Below are 18,704 nucleotides of genomic sequence, written 5' to 3'. Positions count from 1 at the left end.
CTAAGTCCGAAATCATTATACGAAACTAGTGACACTATCGAAATCATATTCCGGGGCCGTTTGCTCAAAAGTCAACTATCCGGTCAACTCTTTCCATTTACGTTTCAAAAATAAGAATTGTTCTTTTAATTAAATTCCGAATCTTCCGAAAATCAAACTCGACCACACCGGGTCATAATACATATTACGAAGTTTCTTGAGACCTATAGTCGCTGAACGGGCGTAAATTCTTAAACGACAAGTCGGGTCGTTACATTTAATCATTGTTGCCATTGTGTTAATATTATTATTCACATACTCTATGCATGTTTAGCATTTCTGTATTTTATTGTTAGCCCATAATAAGTGTTGACGTTGATCACTCGTCACTACTTCTTCGAGGTTAGACTGGATACTTACTAGTACACGTTGTTTATGTATTTACGCTATACTTCTGCACTAATCGTGCAGGATCTGAGGTAGGTGCATCTGGCAGTCTTACCGGCGCGCACCCCCCGATACCCCGAGGCCTAGTGGTGAGCTGCTATTCTGAGTCTGTTCGGCAGCATTCAGAGTCTCTCTTTTGCATTACTTTCTGTCTACTCTATTTCAGACTGTAGTTTAGAGTTTTTGTATATTCTACTAGTAGCTCATACACTTGTGACACCAGGTCTTGGAATTTTGCTAGCAGACATTTGATGGTTTTTGAGTGTTTATTTCACCATACTTGTTCTCATATTTGTTTACACTTTATTTTATTAAACCTTTCACCTCTTACTTAACAAATAAAAAGATCAACTATTTCGAAATTGTTAAAAGAATAAATACAGGGCTAGTTCATCATTAGCTTGCCTAGCGGCGACGTTGGGTGCCATCACGGCCTATAGTTGAAATTGGGTCGTGACATGGGATCACCAGATAGTTTAAGTAGGTAACTGACAAAAACGTAATAGTTTAAGGGGGTTTTAGGATAATCACTCTTGGAGAAACAGATAACAATACCACTAAATTATCTACTTTCACAAGGAATGTAATACTACTCCCTCTATTTCAATTTAGATGATATATTTTGCTTATTGAGAATCAATTTGACTAAACTGTGAAGTTAAATTGGATTAGTTCAACTCGGTATTTTAAAATTAAAATTTAAATATTAAAAAACTATACAAAAAATACTACAAGTTGTATTTTTTTCATGTCAATATGATTAAAAATATATATTTTAAGATGTTGGTCAAACTTTATACAGTTTGACTCTCGATAAGTGAAATATGTCATCTAAATTGAAACGGAAGAAGTAACATATTGTAATATCCATGATATTCGTGTGGCTGATATTGATCATTTACACATTTCTATTCATCCAAACCCAAATGCTTACTATGAATTAATGCAAACTTCAATTCAGAAACCAAACTATGTCAATTTCAAGACCATTAGTGATATCAATGACGCTGCAAAAGCCAGAATTAGTAATCCCAGCAACAACACCATCTCGTGATAGAAAACATCTTTCTGATATAGATGATCAAGGGAGTCTTGGTTTTCAAATTCCCATATTAATGTTTTACAAATATAGTCCTTCAATGGAAGGCAAAGATCCAGTAAAGGTCATTAAAGAAGGACTGTCAAAGACACTTGTGTTTTACTATCCATTAGCTGGTAGGATCGTTGAATTAATGCCTGATAGGAAGCTTGTTGTGGATTGCAATGGTGAAGGAATCTTGTTTGTAGAAGCTGATGCCCAAGTGGAGCTTGACAAGTTAGGAGACTCCATTAAACCACCATGCCCATACTTGGATCAACTGCTATACAATGTGCCCGGTTCTGCTGGTATCATTGACTGTCCTCTTTTGTTAGTTCAGGTAAACAATCTCCTTTATGTTTGAATAATTTTGAACCCGTGATAGCAGGTTACTTGCATTTTTACGAAATTATCAATTTATAAAAAGTACTAATATTTATCAATAGATTTACAGGTTATTACTAAAAATTCGGCCAAAACTGACTGCTGAGTGACCGAATCGGTCAACCATCTGACAAAAAAATCAACCAAAATCGACCGATTATTTTTGCACGAAAATATAATTAAAAAGTATAAAAAAATAAAAAGAAGGCCTTAAATCAAAAAAAACATCAATGATCTAGTGGTAGAATAGTATTCCGTCACATAATATATCCTCTACCTTTCATCGTGGAATTAGGATAATCTTTGCTTTTTTTCTTACATTTTCTTATATCTTAAAAAATATTTTTCTGGGTTAGGATTGCTACTTGTTGGAAAGGGGACCAACGCTTTCAATATATTAATATATCATGTTGATATATTCTTACTTTTGTAAACACTCGTTCATCTTTTTGTTTTTCTTTTTTAATTTTCCTAAACCGTGGTATTGTGGATTTGTCTTGATAAATCCCCTTTGATTTCTAGATAGTGTATTTATTAATTATCTAATTTTAAAAAATCGATCGACTTTAATCGATTTTTTTATTTTTCGGTCGGTTTATTTTTTTGGTCAGTTGTGAAATTTAATTGACCAATCGAAATCGGTAGGTCACAATCGACCGAAGTCGGTCAGTTGGCTCTGCCGACCGCATGATTATAGACCGCCACGTCTCGGTCGATTTTTGGTAATTACCGACCAACATCGGTCAAGTTTGACAATCGATTTTTGCCTTTTTTTTAGCAGTGTATAATTACTTAATAAATGACCTGACTGTGTAGATATTTTTTACGATAGAATTTAGACTTTTAGATGAAAATTCTTCTTTTTTATTTCTTGAACAGCAAAAATGCCCTTACATGCATTTATTTCCTGCGCTATAATTTCAATGTCATATTTTGCTTTATTTAACTAATATATTGATGAAACCAGATGGATACAGTACTCTCTTTTCAAAAAAACAAAATTATGTTTAAAACTCTAGTATTTACATAAGTTGCTAAATTTTAGAACTAAATGTCGCATCTATAAAAGAACTTTTTGCAAAATCTTAATGACATTAATGTTAGACGACGTCGTTATTATTGATATTGTTAATAGACAAAATAACATGAATTAGTCGATATATATCGGAAATAGAACGATCATAAAATGAAAATAAAATGAGATCGGAAATAGAAAAATGATGACGGGCATATTATTTTCTTCTTTTCCTAATTAGCATGATGTGTGCCAAGAGTTTTTTGTTCATGATTTAATTTCCCATAGTAATTGAGCTAACATATGATTAACCCCCCCCCCCCCCATATATATATATATATATATATATATATATATATATATTCATAGGTGAATTTGTTGTTGGATTCAGATTTAATCACACTATGACGGATGCCTATGGAGTGAAATTGTTTCTAAATGCCTTAACTGAATTGATCAAAGGAGCTTCAACACCTACTATATTACCCGTATGGCAAAGGCATATCTTAAGTGCTAGATCATCCCCATGCATTACATGTACGCACCATGAGTTTGATGATCACACAAGCAATAATATTAATGCATGGGATCAAGACAATACTAAGTTGATACAACACTCATTCTTCTTTGGAAATAAAGAGATGGAAGCAATTCAAGACCACGTTTCTCCAAACCAACGTGTAATTTATAAAAAATTTGAGTTATTAGTTGCGTTTTTATGGAAGTGTCGTACGATTGCTCTTGGTCTACATCCCGAAGAGATTGTTCATTTGACTTACCTTGTTAATGTACGTGGAAAATCACTAAAATTTGAACTCCCATTAGGATATTATGGGAATGCATGGGTTTCTCCAGCTGCAGTATCAAAAGCAGGATTGCTATGTTCAAGTCCTTTAATGTATGCAGTTGATTTGGTTAAAAAAGTTAAAGATCAAATGAATGAAGAATACGTTAGATCAGTGGCAGATTTATTGGTGATTAAAGGGACATCAGAGTTGATAAAATCTTGGAATTTTATTATCTGAGATAATAGATCTGCTGGATTTGATGAAGTAGATTTTGGATGGGGAGTGCCCATTTTTGGAGGGGTTCCAAAAGCTATATCTATGATCAGCTTTTGTCTTCCTCCTAAAAATAACATGGGAGAAAAAGGTATTTGATAGCTATAAGTTTGCCTCCACTGGCCATGAAAAAATTTCAAGAGATTGTACAAGATACTCGTCACGATCCAAATTCCCAACCCGTCGTGATGGCGCCTAACATACCGGCTATGAGAGCCAAAATATAACAATAGAGAACTAGAACAACATATAGCAGCCTTGTTATAATGTTCAGCTGCTAACTCTGCAACTGTTTTCTTAGGCTGGTTGTACTCCATCTTCAACAGCAATTACAGTTCAATATCAAGAATAATTCTTCAAGCTTTATCTCTAGCACTTGTCAGGTACTGCAAAAGAAATCTTGAAGACAAGTTAACTAAAATGTAACATTAAAAAAAAAAATTAAGTCCCGAATTAGCATTAAAAATTATTTTGAATACTATTGATTGCCAATCCCCGGCAACATCGCCAAAATTTGAGGAGCGCAAAACACAATACAAAATTGATGCTCGCTAGCTAAAGATAGTATAGTTAAACTATCGTCTCCACAGGGATTGAATATAAACAATGTTCGAGTAACGTTTCACTCATTTGCTATTCAGGATGATCAACACTTGATTTCGAGTGATTACTACGATAATTAACTAGTAAATTAAGATTACCAATAATAAGACCTGATCACAGAGAAGGAGAGTTGAACTAACGAGTTCTAAACAATGGGAAAAATAAGGGTCGTGACAAGATAGCTACAAGATGGCTATTTGGTTAAATCAATAATTCAAAAAGCTCTCTCGATTACTTAGAATAATCACTAAATTAAACCAAACCAAATAATACAAAGATAATCACCAAAATATTCCTCTTTCGATTAAATAAACCGGTGAATAAAGTTGCAAACAATTCAAAACTCCATAAACATAATCATACAATTAAACTAGAGTTAATTCCACAAATATCAATCAAAATACCATATCCGTCAAAACTCTAGGAAAAAACTACTCCATAGGTATGGAGAAAGTCATCACAAATAAGTTTAAGAACATAGAAAATATCAAAGACAACTTTATAATACTAACTCTCGCTTTTGCACCGATTGTTAGCAAGAAAATTGATGACATCTTGTATCTTCAAGCCGTGGTAGCCCTCCCAAACCTCTTCTAGGTCGAATTTCCTTCAAAAATCGTATTTATAATGTATTTATACTGAATATAGACGAACCTGGACCGAAATATTCTCTCTGATTCGAACTAAGATAACTCGCAAAATATTGCACTAGTACGTCGCCCAGCGCGCGACTTACGGCACGCCGCACTAGTGGCACTTTTCAGGGAAGTGCACAATTGTGCCTAACAATTAAATAGGCAGCAACCTTGGTGGACACAAAGTCCAACATCACGTGTAAGTGGACAGATTTTGAAGACGGCCCCTTTTGCTTCCTGATGCAATTTGCCAACTCACTAAAATATCAACCCAAAATTCACTATAGACCGTGATAACGTCTAACATCGTCGTTAGGCAAATCAACAGTGAACTACCAATTTCATTATTTATTTTATTATATTTTTTAAATCATGAGTCTTATTTAGATAGAGAGGTCAGTGTATTAAAATAAATCGTAGTTACGTACAGTTTAATTAAAATAATAAGTTAAAGTGTATCAATATAAAACAATCCATAAACAAATTCTAGAATACTCCCGAAACACGGTGTCACATGTGTGCGAGCATCTACTAGAAGGTACAATAACAATACAACATCTGTCTGGAATACAAGTTAGATAGGAAAATATAAATTATTTTGATGGAGACTCTATATGCTGCGGATCGTAACATGGGATGTCTCTCACCGTAAAGTCCCGGCAATAGCCGCGCCTTTGCGCCCAAAATACCACTAGAAATATATACATGCACAATAAATGCAGAAGTGTAGCATGAGTACGTAAATCAAAGCGTACCTAGTGAGTATCTAGCCTAACTCCGGAGAAGTAGTGACGAGGGGTCGATATCGACACTTACTAGTTCTCCAGTAAATCAAGTATAGTAAAGTAAACAAGTATGAGGCATATTAAATAAAAAGTGTAAACAAATATAGCTACGTGGTGCGATCCTTCTCTAAACAGTAAACACAAGCTCTCAATTATCGGTTACTTCCTCAACCGGAGTATATATAAGATGGACCCCACCAGATAGGTTGTCACAATTCAAATCAGGAAAACTCACGGATACACTGGCTTCTTGTCAAATATTAAGCACGATTCTGCCGAGTCGAACGGCTCAATCCCATAAGAGTGTTTCATGAAGTTGTCGAGGCGAACGACTCGATCTCATAAGAGTATTTTATAGAAATACCGAGGCGAATGGCCCGATCCCATAAGAATATGATACATGATACTGCTGAGGCGAACGACCCGATCCCATAAAAATATGATACTGCCCTGGCGGACGGCTCGATCCCATAAGGATATGATAATGTCAAGGGAACAGCCTGATCCCATAAGAATGTAGTACATAATCCTTCCGAGGCGAATGGCCCGATCCCATTAGAATAAGAAGATTTAACGAGTCCTTGACCCCACTCACAAATATATGTGTGAGCTATAAAATTTAAGGAAGCTTTTCGATGAAAACGCACAACGCCGCAGAAATTCGTAAGGGAAGCATAATTATTCCGCGGCTAATCAAGTAGCTCATCAAATCTCTACAATAGCGAGTCTATCACTCTACGCAAGCCTAGTCTCAGGTCCTAATGCGAAATAAAGGAATTAAACAGGCAAAGATAACTCAAAGAGTACAATTAAAGTATGGCATGAACCTAAGTATACCCGGACATAATCAGAAATTCTAGCATACGCACGAACACTTGTAACCTTATATGTGGGCAGCTCCCACAACATGTAGATTATAACAAGAAAAATACCTACGGGGTAAATTCCCCCTCACAGGGTTAGACAGGAGACTTACCTCGCTCTGAAGTTCCATAACCGGCTTCAACGTCTCTCTAACACCTCAAACCGATGACCATCAATCCGAAACTAGTCAAACAATGTGCAAATCAATCAAAATATACCCCAATGCATATAATTTAATAATTTATAATCATTCTCAACTCCGCTCGAAAAGTCAACAAAGTCAACCATCAGGCTTACGCGCCCGGATTCCGAAAATTTTTGAAGATAAACGTTACCCATGACATCGCGAACTCAAATATATAATTTATTTCCAATTTCATATCCAATTTCGTAGTTAAAATCCAAAAATACCAAATTCTAGGTCTTCTCATAAAATAAAATTTCCACAAATTTCATGTTTAAATCCATATATAACTCATGTACTTAGCTCACAATATATAGAAGTTCCTTACCTCAAGGTAGATGATAAAGTTGGATCCTCCAAATCACACCAAAAATCGCCCAAGCAATAGAAGAATGAGTGAAATGAGCAAAAATCCCGTTTGAGTAGCATATATTCTGCCCAGATGTCTTCGCACCTGCGGGCACCCCAGCCGCACATGCGGCTCCGCTTCTACGGAAAAAATGTTCGCTCTTGCGGAAGTCACTTAGTCCCCCGACCAGCCGCACTTGCGGCCCAAGCCATGCACCTGTGAGGCCGCTTCTGCGTCCCTCCCCTCGCTTTTGCACTTCTGCGCCAGCGTGATCCCATCCGCTTCAGCGAAGCCAGCCACGCCTTCCCAGCTCCGCATATGCGGAGTATCGTCGCACCTGCGGGCTCACAGATGCGAAAATCCTCCTCGCACCTGCGACCACTACCCAGGCCACCCAGAACCTCTTCTACGCCCCCTTTGCCGCTTTTGCGGTCTCGCACCTACGGCCAAAACCTCGCAGGTGCGATCATACCAGAAGCCTTGAGCTTCAGCAATTCTTTAAGTCAAAACTCGACCCGATTCCAATCTGATTCTCACCCGAGGCCCTCGGGACCCCATCCGACAATACCAACACATCCTAAAAATGATACAAACTTAGTCGAAGCCTCAAATTACGCCAAAGGACATCAAAACTACGACTCAATGATCGAAACCTTTCTTTAAACTTTCAAACTTCGACGAACGCGTCTGATTCATACTTCAACATTCCGGTATGACGCCAAACTTTACTCACAAGTTAATCACAATACGTATTCCAAGGCTCGAAATCCCAAACGGACATAGATAACACTAAAATCCACTTAAAGTCAAACTTCGGAATTTATAAAACTTTCAAAATGCCAACTTTCCTCAATAAGCGCCGAAATGCTCTCGGACCACCCGAACATACGCCCACGTCCGAAATCATTATATGAACCTATTGGAACCTTCAAATTCTGATTCCGAAGTCGTTTACTCAAAAGTCAAACATCGGTCAACTCTTCCAACTTAAACCTTTCGAATTGAGAATATTTCCATCTGAATCAACTCTGAACTTCCCGAAATTCAGTTCTGACTATGCATACAAGTCATAATACATAAAGTGAATCTACTCAAGGACTCAAACCGCTGAACGACGCATTAAATCTCAAAACGATTGATCTGGTCGTTACATTCTCCCCCATTTAAACATACGTTCGTCCTCGAACGTGCCAAGAACTGCTCTAGAATTGCCCCAAAATCATAGTTTAACACCTTGTGCACCTACCCGTGCCACCATCCAGGTGAATACATTAGCTCGAGCCAGACTGAAGATCCTTCCTGCTACCTTAGCCCACAAGCCCTATAACCAAATTCCAACATCCGGAATTCTCTACCAGGTCTTATTCTAACATACAAACACCATAACAGTCTCCACCCATTGTACCAAATATGATTATGCACCCATACTGAGATCACACAATGTACCACACAATTCGTATGTTCATAATAACTTCCTCTAACTACAATAGCTGCAAATTCACAAACCAGACGCCTGTAGTATACCTCATAACACATATAGCCCGGTCCCAACCCTCACAATACTGCAATGATGAAAGAGATGTGGAGGAACTCGTAGCCACCAATCAAATCAATAACTCGTGGAGTTTCTCCGCTTGACAAGAACTGATACCTTATTCTGTACTGAATAGTGACATTTTATCTTTAACATACCTTACATAAATCCGATCGCACCGATTTCAGGTCCAATAACCTCGTCGCACCTAGTACAAGCTGCTCAGGCAATAAGCCACCTCAAATACTGACCAAAATCTCATATGACGCCATCAATGTGCCAACAAGCTAAAACTCGAATATGACACACAAGGAAGAATGAACTCTGGAAAAGAACTACCCAACCCGCGTAACAAATACAACAGCCAACAGATGCTATGAACTTTTCTCAGAGATAAAAGAAGACACACCAAAAATAAGTATAGGGAACCGTACTCAACATCTCACCATTGCGGCGTGTAACCCGGTCCACACATGATACTGTTGCGGCGTGAAACACGATCCAAACATCATGCACGTGGGAGCGTGCCACCCGATCCATACATAACAATCAACAAGGAAGTACCTACCGAGTCAAACTGCTCAAAATCTATGAAATGCTTGAATATCGACCACAAGCACACCAAGTGTAAAAATAAAACCCTCGGGAGACTGGTAGCGCCATGCGCTACAAAACTTGAGCTCGACTAAGGGAAATAACGACAAGCTACACAGGACCAAATAACACGTGTGAATAATCAAGCCGTCTCATATCCCACATTGTATAATAAAGTATTAAAGAGAATAGCTGACGCCATGAATAACATCCAACACAAGAAGACTCTTTCATAAGCAGTGTTATGCTGAATAAACATATCTGACCGGATCTGATGTAGAGCACACATTCACATTAAGTCTACTAGCAGACCTCAAGCCGATTCTGATCATCCCATACTTGGCCGCTAACCTTCCAAGGATCCATAATGACCATATTCATGACACATAAGAGCAGCCGCCAAATCCGGAACAAACTCCCACAGTCCACAACCAAAGAAATAGAGTGCTTCTTAGTCATAATCTCTCCCATTGGCGATGGTACCAAAATTTCCATACCTGATTTAAGTCTCTAACAATTGAATGACTAACATGTCACACTTATACGATCTTCTTGTGGGATGTGCCCTCACAACCTTCCGCACCAGGTAGTAAAATCTGAACATTTATGGCCATCGTCCATGCTATTTCTATAGTGCTAGTCACACATCCGCATTTCAATACCAAACACTTCTTCCATAAAATAGACCATCCTCAGGCTACCCAAAAATAGTGCCGGCATACTCTGAACATTTGAAATCTTCCCCCGCTCCTCCGAGCTCGTGACTTTCTTATCAACTAAACCGCAACCTTAATCCTCAACTTCAAATTTCCATATCGCTTGATGCACCTATCATGCTGCTACGCGAGAGTCTAAGAATTTCATCATAACCCTTTAACCACCAGTAGAATAAACACTTCATCGGCTAGAACCCTTTTCACTCTACTCATTTCAGAAGAATAATTGCATCACGCAACCAAATTTCCATCACCGTAGAAAACCAAACCTCAAGTTGTGGTCTAACCCACCATAACTCTTCCAGGATCCATTTACACATAACAGGCAATCATAATTAAATACCTCCAAATCAATCAAATACGGTGGTTGTCATGCCTGCACGTACAACCACAAATCATATGTAGCCTTAACACACCGAAGGAGCCGATCATTTCCACAACCATGTTGATTCAAACCAGTACGAACTAACTCAACTTCTCCCAACTCACTCTTGACTTTCCTTTGAACTAATAGTTCTATTCAAGCACATAACGGACCCCAAACTACACTCATCCTGAGTGACCCAAATCACAAGCCACATCGTCTCAATACCCATCAGCCATCTCACACAATCCTCATGCACTTAATAGTATCTCCAACTGATACACCCATTCTGAAAGACCTCCTGCGAATCCGACGTTGTTTCTCCCATTTCTCTAATACTGCACCGTAGACGCGATGGTAACATAGAAATTCCCCAAGTGTTCTTCACACTCTGCTGCAAACTCAATCCTCATCCACATAGCAAACCCAAAATCTTTAAACACCGCACTTTAATTCTTGAACCCCCTAGAACCATTGTTGAGAGTTACCTACTCTGACCTGGTCCCGAATATATAACCCAACTATAGTGCTCTGCTAGCACAGGAACACTTCCAAAGAAGTAACCAGATGAATTCTCTCCCTTGTACATCACATCCACCAAAAGCTAAACTGAGTCATCCCAACGCCTGCTCATGAATCGATAGGCGAGATGTAGCACACATTCCTCAAATCTTTTGTACAAATTACCCATGATGTTCCCTTCCCTTAGTCACACCTGATTCACTAGTGTACCGATGATCAAAAATTACACCAGCACACAACCATATGACCCAATCGTAGATGGTGGGCTCCCTCACTTAGCTTTACACTATAATCACATAGACCCTGACCCTTCAACGAATTATTCTTCCCAGTTACCATGATCCCACATCGTTACTCGGCCAATTTATTGCGAGCTCTTGTTGCGCCAATCATAACACATCCTGAATTATTAGCCACCATCACACGCTCAACCTTCCAACAGTCGTACCATCTTCTTCAAGAAATCCAAGCTCACCTCACCGTACATTCATCCCATGTTTTGCAGAAAGTAGACTCTTCGTAGGAACCTCATCAAAAAATCACGCAAGCGCTAACCTGCTCACAGGAGATAGCCCACATGTGTACCCTCATCTCGACTTCCTCTAACTTCATTGCTATAAAACACGTATTGATTTTAAATCATTAATATTTTAGATCAAACACCGCTAAAGTGTAGCAAATAATAGGTGCAAAGTAGCCAAAAACTTGCACTTCTATCCTACCATCACGTACTAAACCACTTATCAGTTTTCCTCAATAACTGCGTTAATACCATCAAGAGATAACCATGAGATGGCGACCCTAGGGATATGGATCCATATCCACACGCAAGTTTGGAAAATTCAATGTGCTACCAGCCCGGCGTGGTCACAGGCTCAATATCATAAACTGCCCGGTATGATCATAGGAATAACAGTATAATCCGTCCGGAGTGATCACATGCATAACAATATAACTCGCCCAGCGCGTGGTCACAGGCGCCCAGTTTAATCATATCACACATGAGCAAATAAACAAGAATACATGTATGTGATGAATAAATAACAAATCTCATACTCATGTACTAGTATAAATGACATGCTAAACTGTAGGCATGTGCAAAGTGTGCTATCATAATTCAAATCGGAAATTTCATCAATGAATAACATTTATCAATTTCATTCAGGGATTGAACCTTTATGTAGCCTCAAATATGGCTCAAATAGTTCACAACAATATTACAAATAAGCGAGGCATCATAACTTAAAGCTTAACAATCAATTTTAGGCTTATCATAGCCTAAGCACAACCCGAGCATGGATAATCACCCCCGGTGTTGGCACATGGGCTCAAAACCCCACGCATGTGCGCACCCATAGCATGTAGCTATCACAAGTAATTCAGCACCTAGTGCCTCAACCAAGTTTAGATAGGATACTTACCTCAAGCAAGCCAAATTACTCCCTTAACAAGCCCTTCTCGCGCGTATAAACCTCTGGAAAGCTCGAATCTAACCAAAATAACGTAATACTATCAATAAAAGCTATAGGAATTGATTATAAATGATAAAGTTAAGATCTTTAACCAAAATCAAAAAGTCAACCCAAAACGTCAACCCTAGACTCACACCTCGGAACACGATAAAATTCACAATTTTCGAATACCCATTGAATAACGAATCCAACCATAACAAAATCATCCAATTCCGACCTCAAATCAATTTTAAAACCTCCATTTTTCATTTTTATGCAAAGTTTCAACAAAATCCCCCATTTTTTCACTTTAATCCACTAATTAATGTTAAAACAAAGATGAATTTATGATATAAAAATAAATTCAAGTCAAAAATACTTACCTCGCTCCAAGACGTGAAAATCCCCTCCAAAATCACCCAAAACCGAGCTATACAACTCAAGATATGAAATAATACTCTAACCCATGATTTGGGATTTTAAAACTTTCTGCCCAGGTGCTCAATGCTTACGCGAAGGCTAAATGCCTGGTGCCCAAGTCAGCCTTATTATAATACTCCGTAAATTTAGACTAGGTGTGGACATGTTAAATGAGTATTAATGTGACATCTTAGACATATGAAGTCCTATCGGAATGAGTATGGGTGGAAATAGTTGTTTTGGAACCAAGACGGAGAGTGAGGTGCATAAGATTCGATAAAATCGATTAAGTCTATGGAAGGTCCATCTTCTATCAGGATTTGGTGCAATTTGTTGAGAATTCGGGAAAACATAAGATATAAAAGTTTTAGTCCTTTGAAATACCTTTTCAATGATATATTTTGGAGCCCGAACGGATCTTTGTGCTAATGGTTATGAGCGTTTTACTGGACAGTACGCAGTATGCACGCCCAGCTGGTCCCGTGCACTGTGGCAGTGCCACTGCCTTTGATGCACGTTCAGGTGCGCGGTTGGGCCTTCAGCTGCGTGGGGGAGCACCCGGGAAGTCATTTTATAAGCCCTACCTCGTCCCCCGTACCCCAAAATACGAAAACTAACTCTAGAAAGGAAAGCTCTCAAGAACCTAACTTCCTCCAAGGTCCCTCCTCATCCAAGGTAAGTTCTAAATATGATTCAAAGTTGATTTCAATTCTCTAACGCCCTTATTAACTTGGGTAAACCCTTCAAATCATTAGATATTGGATCGAGACATCATTGTTGAAAAAAGAAACCCTAGAACTCAAATTCAAAAGGACTGAACGTCAAAAAGGTAATATCTTCACCCTCTAATTGACTATACCATTGGATTAATGATTATAGACTTTAAGTTCATGAGATATGAGTTGATGGGTTTGATAGAGAAGCATGAACGGTTATAGGCTTGGATTGTTGATTATTGATTATGGATATCGTTTTTCTTATGGGTGATAAAGAATGGTATTGATTATAGCAATTTGAGATTTTAGAATTTATCTAGGAGCAAGAGAATGGGTTGTTGGGTGTAGAAACACCATTAATAAGGGCTATGAAGCTTTATGCCCACCAAGTATTTGATAAAATGTCTGAGTGACCAAAACATGAGTATTATTGCTAATATGGAATCTCTTTGACTTGTATTGCTATATAGATTAAAGTTGAAAGGGTTGGAGAACGTTGTAGTATGCTCAAGAGCAGGAAGTTAAGGTATGTGAGGCTAAATCTCTATATTTGGGAATGCTAATGATTCTCCCTACACTACATTTCTTTTACAACGTTACTAATTGCCTCAAAAAGATAGTTAAACTTAGTTCCTTGAATAGGTACAGAACTTTTATTCTCTAACTTCATAACTCGTTCATAACTTTCATTCTAAACATTGTGAGCTCTGTGCGTAATCAATATAGACTTGGTTTTGACGCCCATGAGTCTCACTCTAGATTTATCAGCATGTCATAAATAATTGAAGTTTTATTTTTCATAATCAGTTGAAGAATACATATCTCAGTCTAGTCCTATTCTAGTATCATGTAACTCAATATGATTCAGTATTTCAGCATCACATATTGCTGTATGATTCTCAGTTCCTGAATTTAATTCCCTGAATGTTGAACACTTGTATTTAGGCCTAAGGCCGTAGTTTATATGATTTATGCATATTTGGGCCTGAGGTCGTAGTTTATGCTTTATGCATTTTTGGGCCTGAGGACGTAGTTATGTATGCGTATATGTCATGACCCAAAATCCAACTAGTCGTTATGGAACCTAACCCAACCCGCTAGGTAAGCCAATTAACAACTATCCAATTTAATGAGATTTCTTGAGACAAATAAATGATAAAATAACTAAACCTTTATACATTTCCCAAGAACTGGTTGTACAAATCATGAGCTCCTAAGATTTAGAGTTTATAAAGCTGGTATAAAATAAATACATCATTTGTTTGAAATATATATGAGCTGATTATAATTCTAAAGTTATCAATATCAAGAGGCAGCTATGACCGGAATGCATTCACATCTTCAAATCTAGCTCTCGCCATACACATCAACATCATCATCCAATAATTGCACACAAGGTGCAGAAGTGTAGTATGAGTACAGCAGACCCTATGTACTCAATAAGTAATAAACCTAACCTTAGGCTGAAAGTAATGACGAGCTGAGACAAAGGTCAGAGTCCAACACCAATAGCCAACAACAGCTCTTAATAATATAATAAAAGTGTTACAAGAAGTAACTCAGAGATATAATACTCAACTAGTTAATAGTTACAGAAAATAGTCATGCTTTTCAGGTATTATATTAAAACCCAAATCCTTCACCGAAATCACCAAAATATAAATCAGAAACCTTAGATTTTTTCCAAAAACTTTCAACAACATATAAGATGATAAAATTTCAGATAGCATGAGGAAAGTACATCTCTATGACTACATGTCAATGTACATGTGAAGTCATAAATGTCACAAAAACCGTGTAACCTGAGGAAATGCACCTATATGCATATATGTCAAGTATGCATGTCAGATGCAATGTGTCACAGTTATGAACTCATGTACTCACACTCTCAGAGTACTCAACCTGTCTGTATCACACTCCCACTCATCATGCTCAATCACTCAACACACTCAGTCACTCAGCATTGTACAGGGCAGATCCGGCCCAAAAATCAATAGCAACTACGCTCACTGTGGGAGTGCAGATTTTGGAGGGGCAGATCTAGCCCAAGCGCTATAATAATCCAATCGTGACATGAATCAATAAAGCCCGTTGTGGCGTGCAGCCTGATCCCATCAATATCACTCACAATCCGGCCCTCAGACCCTAACTTAGTCATCAATCTCTCCAGTCTCTCTGCTCAAAATGTCATGAAAATCAGCCCAAAATGATGATATGATGTATCAATAAATAGCAACAGAGACTGGGATATGATATCCAAATGAATGAGTATGACTGAGTATATAACTGCAATTTAATCAAATAACCCAACATCAGATATGACCTCAGTGGATACCAACAGAATAAGCATATAGCCTAAACATGATTTCTAACATGGATCACAGCTCAATTACTCTAGCACGTAGAGATTTCATGGATAAAAATAAGATTAGTTAACTACACAGTATCACAGAATTAACTAAGTCATAATTCACACGGTGCACGCCCACACGCCCGTCACCAAGCATGTGTTACCTCAATGCCAATACATAACATGTATATTCAGGGATTCATACCCTCAACACCAAGTTTAGAAGTGTTACTTACCTCGAACAAGCCGAATCCAATACCGAGCAAGCCAAACAATACTCTAGAAACACCATCCCGTGCGTATCGACCTCCGAATGGCTCAAAACTATCCAAAAGCAACTCAAATACATCAAACAATGCCTAAGAAAACAATACCAAATGATAAAGGTGGAGTCTTAAATCAAAGTCCCAAAGTCAACCAAAAAGTCAAACCCGGGCCCGCACTTTAGAACCCGACGAAACTCATAAAATCCGACAACTCATTCAATTACGAGTCCAACCATACTAGTTTCACTCAAATCCGACTCTGAATCGATGTTAAAAATTCAAAAATTCACTCAATGAAACTTTAGACAAAAAACCCCAATTTCTCTTTTGAATTCATCCACCAAATGCAAAAAATGAGAATAGATTCATGAAACATAATCAAAACCGAGTAGATAACACTTATCTCAATCCATATGATAAAAATTGCCTCAAATATTGCTTCAATCCGAGCTCTATAGCTCCAAATATGATAAAATGGTTGAAACCTCTGAAATAGAGTACTTTATATTCACTGTACGAATTAATGTATCGTGATCGCGGAAATACCATCACGATCGCGAAGAAGGAAAATGCACTGACCTAGAAATACTCTATGCGATCGCGTACAAACTTTTGCGATCATGAAGAAGAAAGGCCACTGCCACAAAACAATGCACTACATGTTTGCGAGACTCTCCACGCGTACACGATGACCACAAAAATCAAAGCTATGTGAACGCAACCTATATAACGTGTTCGTGTTGAAGGATTATCTAGCTCTCAGCTACCAAGTCTCTACACTATGCAAATGTAGCCTCCATTGTACGAACGCGTACAGTATCCACACCAATCTATGTGATCGCATCCATCAAATCGTGACCGCGATTAAGAAACTGCCCAGCTCAAATCTTTCCTCTACACGGTCACATCACCTGCTTCACGATCGCGTAGACCATTTGGTGCACCAGTCTTTAGCAGAAACCAGCAATGCAATATGAAGGAAAAATGGCTCGCAACCAATCTAAATCACGCCCGAGCCCCTCGGGACCCCGTCCGAATACTCCAACAAGTCCCATAACATAACATGGACTAACTCGAGGCCTCAAATGATGCATAACTATAAGGCCCCAAAAAATATTTCCTAAAAACCGGGGTTCCATGATGCCGGGGTAGGAATAGAGTTTAATAATAGTAGAAATTCTTCGAACTTTTCTTAAAAATCGGGGTTCGGACTTTTTGGATTGAACAGCGCGCTGGAGAGTTGAAGGAAAATATTTTGCAGAGATAAGAATTTCTGCGGATGCGGCCGCATAATCACTCTACGAGCCGCAGAATGGCCGCAGAGTGAAGCAGCTACTTAGGCCATTTTTTATGACAATTTTGCGGCCTGTTATGCGACCGCACAACCATTTCATGAGCCGCACTTTTGTTGCACAATCAGCCTTAGAATTTTTGTGGAGGGAGGTTCTGCGGCGCATTATGCGACCGCAGAACAGGTTTGCGGGCTGCATAACGGCCGCAGAGTGAATTAGGCCAGCCCAGTTCCAAAGGCCATTTTTTGCGGTCATTTTGAGGACCGAAGAATTATTATGCGGTCACAAATGCGACCGCAGATCCTATCCCGGGTCTTTATTTTTGGGTTTTTACAACACGACCCTACTTCGATAAAACATATGCCATAGTCAAATTTGAGCAAAGTTTCTGATACTTTTAGAGTGAGAAAGAGTGCTTAGTGTGGGGGAGTAACCTTCAACCTATTATCCATCAATTATTGCTCAATCATTAAGGACTAACAAAGAAAGTCTTCATCATAAAGGTAAGAATCTATGTCCTAGCTCTCAATTTCAAAAATTTACAAAAAAGGGATAATTAGAAAGACAATTCTTGGGTGTGAGGGTTGTTATCTTGCATGCATGTGTTATCAAAGAGTGTGGGAAGGTTTTGAGCTAAAACTAGTAGAGAATGGGTTGGGGAATGATGGAATCTTTCACAAAAGGGCCTTAAAACATTAATGCACACCTAGTGTTTGATAATGTGCTCAAATGAGCTAGAATCATGACCATCTTCCTAATTTTGGTCCAACTTGTTATATTTCTAAAATAGATCAAAGCTGCTAAGAATTACGGAATGTTTTAAAGTTTAATGGAAGCTCAATTGAGGTATATTGGCTAAACCCCCTTCTTCTTAGAATCGAATCTCACGGTGTTCATGTAATTGGTGTAAGTCCCAAATTGATCATAATAGAATTGGCTATTACGAATGTACTTGTGTTGAAGTATATATGCCCATTATGTATAGTAAATGCTTCATCATATCACCTTATCATTGAGGATGTGTTCAAAATATGGGATATGTGTTAAAAATGTTAAGACTTCAAGTCAAGATCGAAATAAAGGTTGTTATGCCAA

General features: G+C 38.3%; 1 pseudogene; it reads left to right on the top strand.

Annotated features, from left to right (window-relative positions):
• The first annotated feature begins 1,256 nt into the window (after positions 1-1,256).
• Positions 1,257-4,324, top strand: LOC104105439 (alcohol acyl transferase 1 allele RGa-like; annotated as a pseudogene).
• The last annotated feature ends 14,380 nt before the right edge of the window (positions 4,325-18,704 follow it).

Source organism: Nicotiana tomentosiformis, chromosome 2 (assembly GCF_000390325.3).
Source record: "Nicotiana tomentosiformis chromosome 2, ASM39032v3, whole genome shotgun sequence".
Classification (NCBI taxonomy): domain Eukaryota; kingdom Viridiplantae; phylum Streptophyta; class Magnoliopsida; order Solanales; family Solanaceae; genus Nicotiana; species Nicotiana tomentosiformis.
Note: the sequence above shows the minus strand (reverse complement) of the source record. Positions and strands in the feature narration are given on the sequence as shown.